We start from the raw sequence: 20,415 nt of genomic DNA on the forward strand, positions 1-20,415 counted from the left end.
TCATACTCCTTAACACATATCATATTAATCCGTAATCGCCTATTCTTCATCAAACCTAGCATGAAAAGAAAGTACATAGGTCTGTTTCTTTTAGTTTTCATCCCTTATGAAGGCTCCCATTTATGCAAAACTTATATTAAATAAATTTGTAAGCTCTTCTCCTGTTAAGCTTTGTCAGTTTGCTTTTCAGATCCAATCAGGAACCTTAAGAGGACTGAAAAAAACTTTCCTCCCCTTTAGAATTAAGACTTTAAAAAATATACTTATGGATATCTTAGGCAGATAATCACTCCATTGGTCTCATTCTTTAGGGATTTTCTATAAGTATGCTGTCAGAAATCTTTCCATCAAGCAACTGTTCAGTCTCCAAAACTGTCAGTTGTCATGGGCAAAGGAAACCTGTCCTTATATACATATGCAAATAAAATAATGAGTAGGAATTTTTTATCTTATCTCATTGTCTGCTCCAGAAGCCACAGGTAGCACTTTTTTCTCTTAATAAATAACTTTAGAAATAAATCTTAACATAAATTAGAGCCACTCGAGCTTACTGACTAGAAAACAACTTATGAAGCACTTCCTAAGTCCCTGAGGAGAATAGATTTCTATTAGTCTCCTCATTTAACATGTATGATTTTGTCTTTTTTGGCCTGTGTGTTTTTTGGGATTTTTGGTGGGGGAAGAGTAGGCGGGGAGCTGTATTCCAATCTAATGAAGTCTTAGGACATGAAGAACAAAACTTAAACATTAGAATTAATCACTTATCCTTTTATGCAACAACTATTGATGGATGGCTGACATGCCTCCAGGTGCCAGGCACATGGAAAATCAAAGCCACCATGCGGCCCTGGTAGAGCCAAGCTGTGACCATTCACACCACACTCCGTGCAAACAGGGGCATGAGCCTTGCTGCTTTGCCTCAGGTGACTTGCAACTGACAGTTAATAACCTTACTGGACCCCAGCTTCCTGTGCTAGGTATTGGGGAGGTGTGCACTTACCTCTTGCAACTGTGTTTGCCATAGGGCAGTATCCTAAGACAGTATCTGGCCAATCAACAATAACGAGCCCCATGATTATAAAATAATGGGCTCGGAGAATGAGAGACTCTAACAATTATCCAAGTGCTAATCATTTGCCTGGCGAGATCCCAACTGGCCTGAGAAGAACTTGCTTTCTGGACGATTCCAGACAGCCCTGTGGCAGTCATCTACAGGTCTCTGACGACAGCCCACTCCATGAGGCTCACGACTGCTCAGAGAGAGGAGCTAAAGCCTGTGCCCAAAGGGGAGGATGGGGTCAGACTCAGTGACTTGGCCTTGTCACTGCAGGCGCCACGATGGCGAGAAGGACTGGAGCTGATTGGTAAGGTACTGAAAAGACCGCACCCAAATGATAAATGTATATAATTTAATATAATAATATAATACCATCACTATTATTTTGGGAGTGTCTACCCATTTCTGGTCCTTAAGAGACCAGCGCACACACAGCCTGTTTCTCCGCTTTATGAAGACTAAGACACATCTGAACAATCTCCTTAATATGGAGATGCCGCCGGCAGCAGCAGAGCTCGCCATCTGACTAGATCATCTGCCCCTTTGTGCCTCGTGGTGACCTTAGAAAAGACTCACCAGAAGAATAGGGCAGTTTTAGTAGACTACCAGTGACTACACACTGATAATGAAAACCTGGGGAGCAGAAAAATCGCTCAGACACTGTGCTTCCTTTCAAAGCATACCAAGAAAGTTCATTTCAATTTGAATACAAGTGGGCAAATTACAGATATTTCTTTTAAAATGTATTCTACCTTAAGACTTAACCCACATGTTGGCTTTTTTTTCTCTTCTTTTTGATAATTTCACCTAAATAGGCTGATTCACTAGTAAGTAACCATAACTCAGGATTTCTTCCTTTCCAACAAAGAAGTCTATAAAAAGGCAATGTAATATATGCTTAAATCAAGAACATCCAAGGCTATGTGCAAAATAGATTGGAAAGTGCTTAAGACAAGTTACGGCTGTATTGGAAAGGTACAAAAATCTGCAGCATTCAAAAAATAAATTTGTCTGGAGAAAGAAGCGTGTTTCAATTTTTAGTTACATCCCACCTATGTGTCTTCAGTATGAAAAAATGTGCCCATCAAAAACACTGGGTAAGGAAACAGAACATTATTTTTACCTAGGTTGAAAACTGCTATGAAAAGATAGTCCTCTGGGGCCAGAGCAGGCCCAGCCAAAATGAGACATATCTAGAGCCACTCTGAGGGATCCCATGGAATCAGGAGGTGGGAAGGTTGAAGCTGTGATGTGACATCAATGTGAAATTCTTAGCAGGCTAAAACGCCACTAAAGTTCTAGATCTCCTATAAAGCACGTTTTGTGAATGTTTTCTTAACTTAATATAAAAATGTTATCAGAACCACGGTACTGTCTGAGAAAGCTGCCGTGTGCTCAGTCACTTCAGTGGTGTCTGACTCTTTGTGGACTGTAGCCCGCTAGGCTCCTCTGTCCATGGGATTCTCCGGGCAAGAATACTGCAGTGGGTTGCCATGCCCTCCTCCAGGGTGGATCTTCCTGATCCAGGGATCGAACCTATGTTTCCTGTGGCTCCTACACCGCAGGCAGATTTTTTACCGCTGAGCCACTGGAGAAGCTGGTATCTTTGCTAAATAATAGCTTCTTCCCTTACATTCTTCTGAGGAATGCACATGATATGTAGGGAAAAAGCAGTCATGTTTAAGAGAAATAGCATGCAAACCTCATGAGAGGTCTTAATTCATAAGAAAATCAAATGAATTTTGATTCATCAGCTGACTTGATAGAAATAGTCCTGCATATGGAAGCGGAGATAGGGCAAAGGCAATCATAGTATGTTATGATGCTACTTCATCGCATGACAGCAATAAAGACTGGATGACCCTTAAAGGTGCCAATAGTGAGCAGCATGGAACCCTGTTGCACCCACAGCCCAGTTTACATGCTGAGGAACAGGACTGCAAGGAGACTGTAGGTGATTTTCTTAGGCAAAGGAAAGTCATTCTGCCAGTGACTACATTTTAACAGCTTCAGCTCTCAATCCATCTCATGAGCTGTTCCTCCACAACATCCGGATCAGATTTTTTAATGACTCAGTGTTTCTACTGATGTTACCCAAGGTCAGTAAAGTCAAAACCCAGGAGAGCAGACTCCATGACAAATTAAAGGATTTCTTTCACATCTTGTTGAATTAACTTAAGGTGGACACCAGAGATGGGTTTATTTTTTCTTTAAAACATATATAAAAAAGACCTATGCTGGCATCTAGCTAGTACTAGTCAGTATAGCTTAGATCACTGACTAACATTTGGATGACATTTGTACCTAGTACTTGAGCCAATACCAACATTTGATCCTTTGTCACCAAATATAGTTTATTTCTAGTCCTAAATACAGTATAAAGATTATCTGGAAAAATCTCTGATTTAAGCTGTGTCAAATATAAATTCATTGCCTGAACCTCAAAGTAAAACTAGAAAACTCCTTTATAATTGATAATATCACACTGTGCTTGAAACAAGCTTGACAAAAATGATGTTTCTTTAAGACTGGGAGTCAGCAGTGCTCTGTGACAAGCTAGAGGGGTGGGAGGGCAGCAGAATAGAAGGGAGAATGAAAAGGGAGGGGACATATACGTACCATGGCTGATTCACGTTGTTATATGGCAGAAACCAACACAACACTGTAAAGCAATTATTCTCCAATTAAAAATAAATATATTTAAAAAAACAAAGCTATGGTTTTTGTAGTAGTCATGTATGGATATGAGAGTTAGACCATAAAGAAGGCTGAAGGTCAGAGAACTTATGCTTTTGAACTGTGGTGCTGGAGAAGACTCTTGAGAGTCCCTTGGATAGCAAGGAGATCAAAACAGTCAATCCTAAAGGAAATTAACCCTGAAAATTCATTGGAAGGACTGATGCTGAAGCTGAAGCTCCAATACTTTGACCACCTGATTGGAAGAGCCAACTCACTGCAAAAGACCCTGATACTGGGAAACATTGAGGGCAGGAGGAAAAGGTGGTGACAGAGGATGAGATGGTTGGATGGCATCATCGATTCAATAACATGAGCTTGAGCAAACTCCAGGAGATAATGAAAGACATTGAAGCCTGGCATGCTGCAGTCCATGGAGTCACAAAGAGTCGAACACGACTGAGTGACTAAACAACAACAAATTAAAAAAGGGGGTTGGTAGGCAGTACACTTGTTTTGTAAAATGCTAGATAGTAACTGTTAGAAGCTTTGCAAACCACATATGGTCTCTGTCATACAATACTTCCAAGTCAGTGATTTAAAAAGGTAAAAACTGTTCTTATTGTGGTTTGTTTGAAAACAAGCAGTGGGTCAAATCTGACTCATGGACCATAGTTTACAAAACCTTGCTTGAAATATCTCAGGACCCTGAGAATATGTCCATTTCCTCAACTCATCCTAATATATGGCCCTATACAAAATGATCAATAAGAAGCACTGATTAAGACAAAGACCAATCCAGATCAGTTCAGTCGCTCAGTCATGTCCGACTCTTTGCAATCCCATGGACTGCAGCATTCTAGGCTCCCCTGTCCATCACCAACTCCCGGAGCTTACTCAAACTCATGTCCATCGTGTCAGTGATGCCTTCCAACCATCTCATCCTCTGATGTCCCCTTTTCCTGCCCTCAATCTTTCCCAGCATCAGAGTCTTTTCCAGTGAGTCAGTTCTTTGCATCAGGTGGCCAAAGTATTGGAGTTTCAGCATCAGCATCAGTCCTTCCAATGAATATTCAGGACTGATTTCCCTTAGGATGGACTGGCTGGATCTCTTTACAGTCCAAGGGACTCTCAAGAGTCTTCTCCAATACCACAGTTTGAAAGCATCACTTCTTTGCCACTCAGCTTTCTTTATAGTCCAACTCTCACATCCATACATGACTACTGGAAAAAGCATACCTTTGACTAGATGGACCTTTGTAGGCAAAGCAATGTCGCTGCTGTATACTGTCTAGGTTGGTCATAACTTTTCTTCCAAGGAGCATGTGTCTTTTAATTTCATGACTGCAGTGATAGCTCAGTTGGTAAAGAATGTGCCTGCAATGCAGGAGAGCCCAGTTCAATTCCTGGGTAGGGAAAATCCACTGGAGAAGGGAAAACGCTACCCACTCCAGTATTCTGGCCCAGAAAACTAGTCCATGGGGTTGCAAAGAGTCAGACAGGATCTAGTCACAATCCAGATCAGACCTCCAATAAAAACTCAAACTAGATTAAGGGCCATGACAAAGGGTGATGCTATCTTTCAAAGGGCTTACTTAGACTTCTGTATTGTTCTTACTTCAAATAGGATCGTTACAAGGAACCAAATCCTGGTGTTTCAAAACTCATGAGACTTCTTTCTGGGAAGTTCCACAAACCAGGGGGAGCAGCACTTGCTGTACGCATTCCTCACAGGAGTGGGACTAGAGCGTTTACTACTGTTCAGGAGGCTTTCTGGAGTATGGGTGACATGGAGCGTGCTGTAGGCCTGCAGTGGAGTGGCAGGGGAGAACAGCCGCGGTCTTCGTGAAAGGAAAGATGGAATGCTGTGGAAGGGGCATTAATTTCTGTGCCAGGGCTTCTCTGAACCGTGGAGTTCTTGCACTAATGTCACCTTGGGTGGGGTTCCCTCTGCCTTCCCTTGGCAAACCCCAGCCAGTGCTTGGAGCCACATAGATGCTGAGAGCCCCTAAAGCAACACCCAAGATCAAAGACCGAGAAACTCTGTCAGAAGTCTGTGGCTCCAGCAGAGTCTATGAAGATCCTTCTAGGCTGAACACAGAGAGGCGTTGCCAGCAGCGCTGTGCCAGGCCTGTCATGATTCTGTGCGGCCGTCTGCCTGCCGGTCCAGCACACAAGGGAGGTTTCAGATTTCCAAGACCAATGTCCCTGCCCTCTTCAAAAGTTCACCAAGTGCTATTTTTACCCCTGCTTGAAAGAAATTTTAAATTAACAGAGTTCCTTATTAACCCCTTTTAACTTACTAAAGAGTAAAGCTCTTGCCATTGAACCCATTTTTAGAAGATGCTAAAATAAAGACATACAAATTCTTTCCTACATTGAACAGACATGATTCCCATTAGGCATATTTTTCAAAATGACTCTTCTAGGGTTCAACTTTAATACATGAAGTCACTCATGCAGTGTTACAAAACAGCCTTCTATTGTCCTGACTCACGGGTAAACATTTGTGTGCAATCATTTATAAGTCTTCAGGGAGCGACAGTAGCGGTATCAATCTTGACCTGACACAATTAGAGGATTTGTAAGGTCTGCTCTGACCCAGATATTACAGGGCTCTAGACGACGGGCTCAACATGGTACTAGATCTGGTCTTTATTCTCGAGAAGTTGAGCTCAGGTGGGGCATTTATAACTACCCCATTTGCACAGAATATAGAATACCACAGGTGCTCAAAGAATACCTTTAAACCAGAGAGAAAACTCATCCCCTCACCTAACCAGGACCAGGTAAAAGTTTTGCTCATATTATACCAAAGCCAAATAACTACAATCCCTTTTTAGTTCTTCCTCAGAGACCACATCAAGTCTGTATAACAAGGCACCTTGAGTCCCTTTGCCATCCAACCACCCACTACCACACCTCTACCCAAATACCTGCTCCATCATGAGAAATGCCAAAGACCTCAGGAGAGTTAAAAGAACAGGGATCCCGATGATAGAGGCATGGATGGTGAATGAGAAAAGGAACAAAAAATATCAGTATTTCAGAAATGAAGACTCCTTAAACAGGAAGGAGTTTAAGGAGTAAACTGTACAAAAACTTGACAGAGTGGCCTCTTACTTCATAGGGACACCTCTGAGCGTCTTAGAATTTATCCTGAAAAAACACCTAACTACTAGAAAGCACAGTAGACACACTACCATAATAACAGTGGTGAAGGAACTCTAAGAAATGCATCCCCTTTCAGACATAGAACCAGCCAGAAATTCTAAGGGCTGGCCACCACTAAACCAGATTAAAACTACTGATCAAAGCTGATCTTTCTGTACCTGATGCTTCATTTAGTAAAGCTTTCTGGGACAAAAGCATAAAGCTACCTCAAAGTAATGACTACAGATGCAGGATAATTCTCCATTGATACAGAGCCTCTCCCCAGTTTTATTCAAAAACAGAGTGCCTATGATCTCTAATACGCCCAATCACATGAAACATTGGGTACTATTTCTTCAAATCAAGAAAGTTACTGAATTTAAGTTTCCACTATGAACACCGGCAAAGATATTTTCTGCGAATCCAACTCAGTTTGAATACATTGTGCCCTTCACTGTGGCTTTCGTATTTGCAGGTTATCATTCTTACATGAGCTCGTTACATGAGTTTCGTGAGAGGTTCTAAAGCTACAACAATAGACACCACAAAGTCTGCTAAACCTTATTTTTAAATTGCATCTTCTGTTAGGGTTTCCCAGGTGGTGCCAGCGGTAAAGAACTCACTTGCCAACGCAGGAGACACAGGAGATATGGCTTCAATAGAGTACATTCTACGTAACACAGACAAACTTTCAGAACGTGAGATCTCTAAGGAGAAACCTCAGTGTAAAGGCACTAGGTACTAGTCACTCAAAAATATTTTGCCCCTGAGCCACTGTGAAGTTCTGAGTGTGGAATGTCAATTGCCATGTCCCTGTGATTTACACTATGAAGAATAATCAAACAAGAGTCATCTGGTCAGGCAGCCCATAGCTAGAGCATCACTGTTTCAAAGTCGTGACTCTGGACTGTCATAAAATCTAGCAAGGTCATACAAAGAAGAGGGGGAGACTGGTTTTTAACAGTCTTTACGTACATCCTTAAAACAGGCTCAGGCATGTTACAAACGCCTGCCTTTGGTCATGAAGAGAGCTGTGGATTAATCAAACGAAATTTTTACCTCAACTTGGGAAGGGGAGTATCAAGTGAGGAACATCTTCACCTTAAGTGCAAAAATGACAGACAGCATTTGGACTTCATTTTTCATAGCTACTACAATTATCAAAGCAATGCAAGAACTAGAAAAGTATATAAGTTGAGCTGAAAAAACAATCTCCTTTGCTTCTATCTCTGTTTTCTGTTACTAGAAAATAGTGGTTACTAGAAAAGCAAGACTTCAGGGTAGGAAAAGGGCAGGAAGGAGAATCACATGAAACTGGAAACTTAACAAGAGATTCAAGTCTCTTCAAAGAGTTCACAGTCCACTGGGTATGTGTAGGTGGCTTTCATCTCGTAAGGTTTTGGGAGGCAAGGCTGATTTAGAGAAAGGCAAATGTACAAGGTTTCAGTGTGTTCAAAAAACAGTAAAGAGAATGAAAAGAGAAGCCACAGAAAATATTTGCAAATCATATGTCTGATAAAGAACCAGAAGCTAGAATAATAAAGAACTCTTACAATTTGATAAGATAAATGAGCCAGTTTTACAAATGTTAAGACTAAACAGATATTTTACCAAAAAAGATACACAAATGGCTGGTGATCACATGAAAAGATGTTCATCATCATTAACCATTAGAGAACTGTAAATTAAAACAAGACCACTTGAAACTCACTAGAAAGATTATATGATTAGGTAACAAAGATAAGCTGAAACTCCAATACTTTGGCCACTTGATGCAAAGAACTGACTCATTGGAAAAGACTCTGATGCTGGGAAAGATTGAAGGTAGGAGGAGAAGGGGATGACAGAGAATGAGATGGTTGGATGTCATCACTGACACGACGGACATGAGTTTGAATAAACTCCGGGAGTTGGTGATGGACAGGGAGGCCTGGTGTGCTGAAGTCCATGGGGTCGCAAAGAGTTAGACACGACTGAGCTACTAAACTGAACTGAACGAAAACTCTCTCTATATACGACTGACGATACGACATATCCATATATATGTATATGATGGACAATGTTGTCAAGAATGGGATGAAACTGGAACTCTCATATGTTGCTGACTGCCGGTGAGAATGTAAAATGGTGCAGCCGCTCCTAAGTGTTTAAGAATAACAGAAATGTATGTTTACACAGAGACTTGCCTGCAAAAATTCACAACCATCCTATTCATAGGAGTGCATTCATAAAAGTGCACCAGCTGGTGAATGTATGAACAAAATGTGGCTTATCCTTACCACAGACTACTATTCATCAGTAAAGAAACTATGATACATACTACAACATGGCTAAACATCAAAATCTTTAAGTAAAAGAAGCCAGATGCAAAAATAAATTACATATTATCTGACTGCATTTCTATGAAGCTCAGAAGAGTGTATGCATGGAGATAGTGTATTAGTCCCTGCATGGGACTCAGGGAGCAGGGACTTAATGTAAATAGGAATAAGGGATTTGGTATTGGGGGAGGGGGTGATGGAACTGTTTTAAAACTCAATAGCGGTGATGGTTGCACAGTGTTAAGTCACTTCTGTTCTGTCCGATTCTTTGCAGCCCTACGGACAATAGCCCACCAGTTCCTCTGTCCATGGGATTCTCCAGGCAAGAATACCGGAGTGCACTGCCATGCCCTCCGCCTATGTAGTGTAGGTGGCTGTGCTGTGCTGTGCTTAGGCATTCAGTCATGTCTGACTCTTTGCGACCCCATGGACTGTAGCCTGCCTGCTAGGCTGCTCGTCCATGGGACTCCCCAGGCAAGAATACTGCTCCATTTCCTGCTCCAGACGGTTGCCATTTCCTGCTCCAGACGGTTGTACAGGTCTACACAATTACAACTATGGAATTATACAATTGAAATATGTATCACAATTATACCTCAATAAAGTTATTAAAAAGAAACCTGCAAGAATGACAAGAACCCTCTTTTCCTTTCACCCCTTAGCAAAAAAAAATATGGTGGAAGTCTGTGTGAAGTTTTTATATTTATTTATTCACCAAACATTTATTGAATCATGACCATGTACTCAAAATGGCTTTGACTTTGCCACCATGCTATGTTGAAATATCTGCTGGCTGGGCATTTTCCCATATCCTTGATGATTTGGCAATGACTGGACTATTAATCCGGAGAAGGCAATGGTACCCCACTCCAGTACTCTTGCCTGGAAAATCCCATGGACAGAGGAGCCTGGTGGGCTGCAGTCCATGGGGTCGCTAAGAGTCAGACACGAATGAGCGGCTTCATTTTCTCTTTTCACCTTTATGCATTGGAGAAGGAAATGGCGACCCACTCCAGTGTTCTTGCCTGGAGAATCCCAGGGACAGGAGAGCCTGGTAGGCTGCTGTCTATGGGGTCGCACAGAGTTGGACACGACTGAAGCGACTTAGCAGCAGCAGCAGCAGCAGCAGCAGCAGCAGCAGCAGACTATTAATCCAAAGGATTCTGAAGTGATGGCTCAGTGGTAAAGAATCCATCTGCAGTGTAGGAGCCAGGGGAGATTCGGCTTAGATCCCTGGGTCAGGAAGATACCGTGGAGGAGGGCATGGCAACCCGTTCCAGTATTCTTGCTTGGAAAATACCATGGATAGAGGACGCTGGTGGGCTACATCCCACAGGGTTGCCAAGAATCAGACACAGCTGAGGGACTGAGCTCAGGAATATGAATTAGAGACAAAACAGGGCTGGAACTAGCAGAGTGAGGGAGTTCAAGGATTGACACTCCCCTTTGTGGGCCCTCAGGAAGCAACAATAGATCAGAGTCTGCTTGACCAGGCAAGCAGTGGGGACACAGTCCATCCAGACTCTCTCAAGTGAGTCAAGCCAGGAGTCTACACCACAACACCAGCTCTGGGATACAATTCTAAAACCTACATTTCCTAACAGAATTATTATAACATGAAGCAAGCCCGCTGACATGTTCTAAGGTTATAAAAGTTTAACTTGAAAATAGAAGGCAGATTTGTCTAAACTCTATAAATGTTCAGAATTTGTACATTTTGTCTCGTATAAAAGCAATTTTTTTGCTTTGAATTTTTTTATTATTCTAGCATTATTTTGCCATATGGTAACATTAAAGACAAAGGATATAATGGATAAAGAAGGGCTTCCTTGGTGGCTCAGATGGTCAAGAATCTGCCTGCAATGTAGGAGACCTGGGTTCCATCACTGGGTTGGGAAGATCCTCTGGAGAAAGGAATGGCAACTCACTCCAGTATTCTGTCCTGGAAAACTCTTTGGACAGAGGAGCCTGGAGGGCTATAGTCGATGGGGTCACAAAGAATTGGACACGACTGAGTAACTGACACACACACATGGATAAAGATGTGGTGTATGTATACAAAGGGATATTGTTGTTTTTCAGTGGCACAGTCGTGTCTGACTCTGCAGCTCCATGGACTGCAGCGTGCCAGGGCCTCCCTGTTTCTGACCATCTCCCGGAGTTTGCCCAAGTTCATGTCCATTGCATCAGTGATGCTGTCCAGCCATCTCACCCTCTGGTGCCCTCCTCTTCTTCTGCCCGCAATCTTTCCTAGTATCAGGGATCTTTCCAATGAGTCAGCTGTTCACATCAGATGACCAGAATACTGGAGCTTCAACTTTAGCATAAGTCCTTCCGATGAGTATTTAGGGTTGATTTACCTTGAGGTTTACTGGTTGGATCTCCTTGCTGTCCACGGGACTCTCAGGAGTCTTCTCCAACACCGCAGTTCAAAGGCCTCAATCCTTTGGGATTCTGCCTTCTTTACAGTCCAGCTCTCACAAGCATATGTGACCACTGGAAAGCCATAGTCTTGACTATACAGACCTTTGTTGACAGAGTAGTATCTCTGCTTTTCAACACACTGTCTGGGTTTGTCATAGCTTTCCTGCCAAGAGGCAAACATCTTCTGATTTCATGGCTGCAGTCACCATCTGCAGTGACCTTAGAGCCCAAGAAGAGGAAATCTGTCACTACTTCCACCTGTTCTCCTTCTATTTGCCATGAAGTAATGGGGCCAGATGCCATGATCTTAGCTTTTTAAAATATTTTTTTAATGTGTCTGGTCACAAAGAGTTGGGTACAACTGAATGACTAACACATGGATAAAGAAGAAGTGGTACGTGTATACAATAGAATATTACTCAGTCATAAAAAGGATGAAATAATGCCATTTGCATCAATGTGGATAGACCTAGAGACTATCATACTAAGTGAAATTAGAGAAAAACAAATATATGGAATCACTTATAAGTGGAATCTAAAAAATTATACAAATGAACTTATTTACAAAACAGAAGCAGACTCAGGCTTTGAAAACAAACTTACCAAAGGAAAAGATGGGGTGAGGGATTAATTCAGAGTTTGGGATCCATATATATACATTATTATATATAAGACAGATAACAAGGACTTCTATAGCACAAAGAACTCTACTCAACAGTCTATAATAACCTATATGGGAAAAGAATCTGATAAAGAATATATATACATATATATATATATATATATATAATTTAATCACTTTGCTGTACACCTGAAACAAATACAATATTGTAGATCAGCTATACTCTAATATGAAATAAAGTGAAGTTTCAAAAAGCTACAATTAAAAAATAAATAAAGGATATGAAGTTTGAAAGGAAATAGAACATAGACAATCCTATAGGCAAGAAGGGAACACTTGAGCTTTTGCCAAACAAGCCCCACTGGATGTCTAAGAAATACACTAATTTTCTTAAAGACAAAACAGCTTGACTGTCAGGACATCTACATTTAGACTTTACGATCTTTCTTTTTATCTGGCATGGTGGTTCTGAAGCTGGAGAAAAGAAGGGCCTTGCCCAGAACTGCGTACACACACTCTGCATAATGTACTGTATACAGATGACCAAGGGGTTTTCCAAAATGGGAAGACACTCAGAACACATACTGCATAGAATTTGGACATTGGCAAGAAAGAATGTTGGGATACGAGGACTGTGATGAGCTGGCTGGATTGCGAGGCTGGATTGCTGAGCTGCTCGGCTTCTCGTTTGTTTCTGCTTGAACATAACCACTGCTGGTATTTTCAAACTGTACTCAACCAGACCAGGATCTCAAAGGACCTTGCAAACAAATATTAATCCTCATTGTTATCTCAGGAGACAGACCAAAAAACAAATCCTATCTACATAGGAATAAAGATAAAATCGAGTTGGAGAGAGTCCTGACTTTCTTTCTGTAAGACTTTAACAACCAATCTATTTGGCAAACATTATACTGAGCATTGATGCTTTGTGAGGCACAGATGTACGATGAATGCTTTCAAACTGCCGACTTTTATAACTTGAAAGGGCCCATTTTAGAGTTGTGACTCACTTATGAGCCTGAAAATGCTATATCCGTATGTATGAATCAGACCCTGGAAGTATAAGTTTACAAAGTATTACATTACCATCAACCACAGATTACAAACCCATTGATGAAATGCTTAGTTTACTTAGCAACAGCTGAAACTTAAGTGGTGGAAAATAATCTAATTATCCAGGATACTGCAATAAATCAAGGTGCTGGCAGGATGCTTCCTAAGCACTGTGATGCCTAGTTTATGACTACTTCTACAACTATCAAAGAAAATTGATCATAAGTAACATGTTTCAAATTTAAGTAAATCAACAGGAATTGAGGCATCGCTGGGGATAAGGGCTTGAAAAAGGACAGGCCTCTGGGTGATTTCCTAAAGACGTAAAAACTAAATCATACGTGGCAGATCAGGAAAACAAGCTTGTGTTCTATGTAGCTTCTCACTTTGCACTCCCCTACATGTGATCTTACTTGACTTTCAGATCCCATCTACCTCTCCTCCTTGAGAAACTGGTGGGCTGCTGCTGCTGCTAAGTCGCTTCAGTCGTGTCTGACTCTGTGCGACCCCATATATGGCAGCCTACCAGGCTCCCCCATCCCTGGGATTCTCCAGGCAAGAACATTGGAGTGGGTTGCCATTTCCTTCTCCAATGCATGAAAGTGAAAGGTGAAAGTGAAGTCACTCAGTCCTGTTTGACTCTTCGCAACCCCATGGACTGCAGCCTACCAGGCTCCTCTGCCCATGGGATTTTCCAGGCAAGAGTACTGGAGTGGGGTGCCATTGCCTTCTCTGCAAACTGGTTTATATCGTACTGAAAAACTAAAGTAAATGAAAACTTTTTTGAAACAAGAAATTTGAAAATTAGAACACAGATCACTTAACCACTTAAATACCTTATTACTTATCAAAACTTCAAGTTCAGTTTTATATAAAATTGTCCTCTATATAGAGGAAGTTGTAAATGTATATGATTTTAGAGTGACAGGTTCACCTCTAGTTATAAAAAAGGTAACCTCCACAATGGTTAATTAATTTCCTAAATATAAACAGGTTCAGTCCCTGGGTTGGGAAGATCCCCTGGAGGAGGAAATGACAACCTGCTAATATTCTTGCCTGGAAAATTCCATAGACAGGGTAGCCTGGTGGGCAATAGTCCAAGGGGTTGCAAAGGGTTGGACATGACTGAGCGACTGAGAACACAAACAACTACCATTGTAAATTTGGTTATTTTGGTTTTCAGGAATAAGGGTATTCATTTTATCTTAGTATGGATAAAATTTAGATGATATTCAGGATTCATATTCTATAGAAAGCGGAGGCCCAAATCAGATGTGCTTTATGAATTGGTGCTAAAAGGATAAAAGTCTGTTTAGTTACAAAACAAGATATTCTAATTCTACCAGGATTTTCCTTAGCAAGTCCCCCTTCATAATACTGATGCCTGAAGACATAGCCAATCCTTGTGTTAAAAACAGCAGGCTGGGCAGGCTGAAACGTATGTTGTACAAAGTTTCATTATGGGACATGATTTGATGGTGATATTCCACAATATCCCACAGTATAATAAAGTAAGTTTCAACTGCATTTCAGAAATCACCTTGAAGCAATGAACAAAAATGAACTATAAGTGACAGAGTTTTTAAAAAGTCCAAATTGATTAATGGAAGAAATGAAACATGCTTTTAAGGCACTGAATGGTAGATTCTAAACACAACTGAAACTCCATTCCTCAGGTTGTCTTGGATAATTTAACAAGTAAGTAACAAATTTATTTTCATCTGTTTTTAGTGATGGAAAGAATTTATTCTTAATCCACCTAAAATGCAGTTTAGATGATAAGAAGCTATTCAAAATAAATTTTATTGTTTGCTTCTCCAATTTTCCCACTTTGAAAAAAAAAAGGAAACTATTCTTAAGTCATTTTAAGAAAATTTTCTCTCAACTAGTGCCTATTAGTTAATGCATACTTAAATGCTCTTAGAGATAAAACAATGAGCTGAATAAAAACAGTGTTTCTGGCTACAATGTCTTAATTAAAGGAATCTTTTCCAGTGACAGAAACAGCTCCTAGCATCTCTAGTTTATTACAGACTTCCACAATGGTTGCTTTTCAGCTTGGTAACATTGCCCCCAAAGTGCCCAGCCTGTCTTTCTTTCCCCCTTCTTCAGCTCCATCCCAAAGTTGACCCCTCACCCACATTATAAAACTTGCAGCCAAAAGCAAAAGAATATATTGAACAAAGAAACATTTTTAAAAATTCTCAAACTGTGTAGAAAGTTACAATCCTTTTCTATCTTCTTTGGAAGCTTCAGTATTGACAGAGCATGGTGTTGATCAAATAAATGTTCTTTCCTTCTTTTGGATATTCTCGATGCACATTCACATATTAAATGCGCTAAGACGTAAAAAGGGGGAAAAAAACACTTTTCTTTATGTAGCACAGAGCTGGCCCACAGAATCCAGCCCCACCGCTTTCAAAACAGCTCCTCACCTTCCTTTGAAACAGTGTTCAGTGAAACACACTTTGGGATGAACACTAACCTATGCCATCTTCATAGAGCTGGTAAACTCTGAAAAAGTGTAAGTCAGGATTGGATAATCCCAATTTTCATGATCTCTGGAAGACAGACTTCTTTTAATATAAATGCTCCTGAAGTTTCTCTGAAACAGCCTGAGGCCACACTTCCCAGGGTGCTTCAAAAACGAGTGTTCTTTGCAGGTCTGATGTCTGCAACACAAGGCCAGACCAGAATCAGAGAGAGGGATGCTGTGATCTGGTCTCGGGCAGCCTCCTCCTGACAAATGGAGGCCACAGAAATGATGCCAGATATTTGCCACTCTGCTTTCTCTTATCAAAGAAAGAAAGAAAGAAAAGAGAGAGAGAGCAGCAGGAGGAAGGGAAGGAGGACAGGAGGGGAGAAAGAAAGGAAAAAAAGAAAAAGTTCTTAAATATAGGCAAATCAGAGGTACATGGAAAGTAATATCAGGAATAGATGCCTCCTATAGGATGCCTCCTCATTAGTGGAGAACATTTTCCAGAAACATCTATATGTGCTCTACTTGGTAGAAGGGGACAGATAGGTTTGCAAAACAAACTGCTTCAGAAAGCCATCTGCCTGTCTCTCTCTCTCTCGAAAGCTTTCTCCTTTAAAAAAATATTTTTAGAGTTATTCTAATTAAGAAGAGAAGTTCTGTCGGGTGTGAATACCCTTGTATATGGAAAGAATGTTTGGAAGGCTCAAAGATGGGCCTGGTAGAGCTCATACAAATCCAAATTCCAAACCAAATAACAGGAGAGTTTTGTATTATATTTCAGTATTGCAAATTTCACAAAAGAATGGAAGGCAGGCCAGAAAGCAAGCAGCTAAGGAAGAGAAATATGCAGGCTACATCACATTCAAAATTAACTTGCAAAAACAAAGCAAATTTTTAAAAATATCTTTGTATCCTACAAGTTATAGTCTAGAGATCTGTGCAACAAAATGGGAAGTTTGATGAAAAACAGAATAGGGAAAATCTCCTACTATCACAGCACTGGTTAATGGTTTTCTTCTCTATACTTGTACAATTATAAAATCTTATCTTTGGAAGAGAAAAGTTTATAAATCCATGTAGTTTGCAATGAGGAATCCAAGGCAGAAAGAAGCAAATTGGTTGGCCCAAGGTTGTTCAGCCTCTAAATTGCACAACTGACACTAAGCCCCAGTGTCCCAGTCACGAGTCCGGGCGTGCTCCCTTCCCCAACCCATGGATTAGGTCTATTAGGTAACTCTTGGCTACAGACTCATTCCTGATATGAAACACAATTTTTGCTTTCTTGTGCCTCTTTATATGAAAACAGGGAAGGTCCGTCATCTAATAACCTCAGTGTGTTAAAAACACACACATACTTTGGGATGTGAAAAGAGTTGACACAGCTTGCCTTGGGCTTTCTGTATTGGGGGACAGTGGATCAAAAAGTTACGATGAACCATTTTGAAAAGAAAATGAATGGCATGTGCAGGATACTGAAGCTATGTTATGTAATTGGCCCTTGGGAAGCAGATGCAGTAGGGACCAGATGCTCTAGATGTACAAACGGCTCTATTATCCTTTTACCCCCACTGTTACATTGTTATGCACCATTCTGGGGCTTCCCTGATGGCTCAGACAGTAAAGACTCTGCCTGCGATGCGGGAGACCTGGGTTGATCCCCAGGTTGATCCCCAGGTTGAGACGGTCCCGTGGGGAAGGGAATGGCTACCCACTCCAGTATTCTTGCCTGGAGAACTCCATGGACAGAGGAGCTTGCAGGCTACAGCACGTGGGTTTGCAGAGTCAGACATGACTGAACAACTAATGCTTTAACACTATGCACGACTTTAAAGTAAGTGTCATCTTCATAGACCACACAGGTATATCAACTGAAGTTTACCATATTGATTCTCCAAATGTTACAGGTACAGCTGCTCCAGAAAATATCATAAGCCTCTAAGTACCACGATTGCTAGGGAACAAAGCACACCATAAGGGGTCTACCTTTCTTTAAAAGGAAAATTTTAATCCCTCAAATATCGTACTTATGTAGAGAAGTTTTAAAAAAGGTTCAGATACACAGTAATAAAACCTAGTCACCAGGGAATTTCTCATAAAAGCAGGTGGACTCAACAAACACACAGGCCTCCGCTTCCTCCCTAAACCCTCTTAAAATGACTAGAAAGCAAACAGGAAAAGCACAGCTCCTTCAGGGGCTATGAGTGACAAGACGGTAATAAAGTAGCTAGAAAGCCAACTGACAAACAGTAAGTGGCTTACCTGACTTGAGAAATGAGAATTCTAGGCCAGTATTGGTCAGAAAGCCGCCATATCTGCACTGAGAACCAGCAACCTTGCCCCTCTCTCCATACACACACCAAAGACTCAGGAATCTCGCACCGGTACCTCAGTGAGAGGAGACGATGATGGAGATTTCAGCGAAAGGACAGGTTCAAATACTGTACAAAAGCAGTTAGACACCTAGATTCCTGCTTCTACTCTGTGTTGCTGGTAATGCCTTTCGCCAACCTGGCAGAAGTCGGCAAGTTTCTTGTCTAGAGAGGTAAAACCCAAGGTCTGTCAGCTGACTACAGGGCATTACGCACTGGAGAGAGCCAGCCTAACTCCATTGCAACTAGGAAGATAAATAAATATTCACATACTAAATGAAACCTCTTCTTTTTGTCCCGTCTTTCAATTTCCACAATACCATCACCCAGGCATCTACCTTCATTGCAGGACAGTACCCTGTTGGCTCAGATGGTAAAGAATCCGCCTGCATTGCAGGAGACCTGTGTTTGATCCCTGAGTTTCGAAGAGGCTTTGGAAAAGGGCCCTTGGAAAAGGGCAACCCACTCCAGTATTCTTGCCTGGAGAATTCCATGGACAGAGGAGCCTGGCGGGCTATAGTCCATGGGGTTGCAGAGAGTCGGACAGGATTGAGTGATTAACACTTTCACTTTTCACTTTCAAAACAGATATTTCATGAGTCAGTCGGATTAAAACTATGTAAAGATACTGAAATCGATGTTCTACGCTCCCACCCTAATCACCATGTAGTGAAGTCCACGGTTGACAAGTTCTAGATCTGTGCAGAAAGCTTCTAATCAGGTCTTTAGTTCCTCAATGTTAAGTATAAGGGGACTGCTAAAGTTACCTTACTGAAGGAAAGCTTCTAAAAAAGACTGAAGCCAAAACAAAAACAAACAAAAACCCAGAAAAGTACACCTCTGGGGAAACAGAAAATACACAAAGAGAAAAAAATATTAAAGATTACCATTAACATCTCTAAAAAAAAAAAAACAGTACATTTATGAATAAAGAAGTGTGACGCTAGTTTTAAAAAATGGGCATTTGAAGACTGAATATGAGATAATGGAAATTAATATATAGTAAAGAAGAAATAAAATTCCAAAAGGAAGACCTTGAAAGAAAAATTGAGATTATCTTTTATATATGAAGCAAAAACAGGTGGAAAACAACACAGAGGGAAATAGGAAAATTATAGAACTCATAGAGAAGGACCAATATCTACACAACAAAAAACAGGAAAAAAATCATTAAATAATTCAAGAAAATTTCCAAGAACTGAAGGAGATTAATTCCAAGATTGGATAGGCTAACTGCATTAAAATAGAATAATTACACCATGATATACCCTTGTGCTGGAGAAGGAAATGGCAGTCCACTCCAGTATTCTTGCCTGGAGAATCCCATGGACAGAGGAGCCTGGTGGGCTACCATACATAGGGTCACAAAGAGTTGGACACAACTGAGTGACTAAGCATGCATACCCTGCTGAAATTTTAGATTACTGATCCTAAAAGTTTCCATCAAAAAAAAAGATTAAAAAATGAGAACAGCATCAGACTGCTGCACCCTGGATGTCAGAAGTAAATGAAGTCCCCAATGTTCCAAGAGAAATGCTTTTAAAATTAGAGCTCTCCATCCAGCAAGAGAGAAGAATGAAGTTGCCATACCTGCAAGGTCTCAAAAAAAATCTCTCTCACCCACCACCTTTCCCCAGAAGCTACTAGAAGATGAATTTTGTTAAAATGAGGGAATAAGTGAAGAAAGAGGGGAAAATGAGGTTCAAGGAAAAAGATATGCAACATAGAAATAAAGCAAAGGAAACCTCCACTTTGACGGACAAGCAGTTTAGAAAGTCCCCAGACATTCAAGTTTGAAGCAAAATTGATAGATTTTCCCTAATACGTATGTAAATCTAGTGAAATTATATTTACATAATGTAGAAGGATTTACATATGACTTAGTGGTAAGTATATAGAAAATTAGCAAAAACTAAGAAAACTAAGCAAATAAAGAGGTGATTATTAATTTCAAAGAAAATAAAAGGATGTGCAGAAAAGGCAAAATGATTATAATATACCACATAGTTCAACTACAAGTGCAGTTCACACAGTAACAAAAATAATAATGTAACTATGGAATATAGATGATTGGTGTTCATGTAACTTACTGGGAAGAAAAATTACTTTTTGTGGGGGTAGAATCAGGAAAGCCATGTGTACATGAAAGTGAAAGAAAACTAAAACCCTAACTTCTCAAAAAATCTAGATGAAAAATCTAGAGGTAGCAGTATAAGCAATATCATTTGGAACTTTGGAAAGTAGTTACCAAGGAAATG

The 20,415-nt window shown here is 40.7% G+C and overlaps 1 protein-coding gene across 1 annotated transcript in view; it reads right to left on the bottom strand.

Moving 5' to 3' along the window:
- The window catches only part of KCNN2 (potassium calcium-activated channel subfamily N member 2), a 168,813-nt gene that overhangs the window by 103,702 nt on the left and 44,696 nt on the right, over positions 1-20,415 (bottom strand). The window lies entirely within an intron of this gene.

Source organism: Capricornis sumatraensis, chromosome 2 (assembly GCF_032405125.1).
Source record: "Capricornis sumatraensis isolate serow.1 chromosome 2, serow.2, whole genome shotgun sequence".
NCBI classification, from domain to species: Eukaryota; Metazoa; Chordata; class Mammalia; order Artiodactyla; family Bovidae; genus Capricornis; species Capricornis sumatraensis.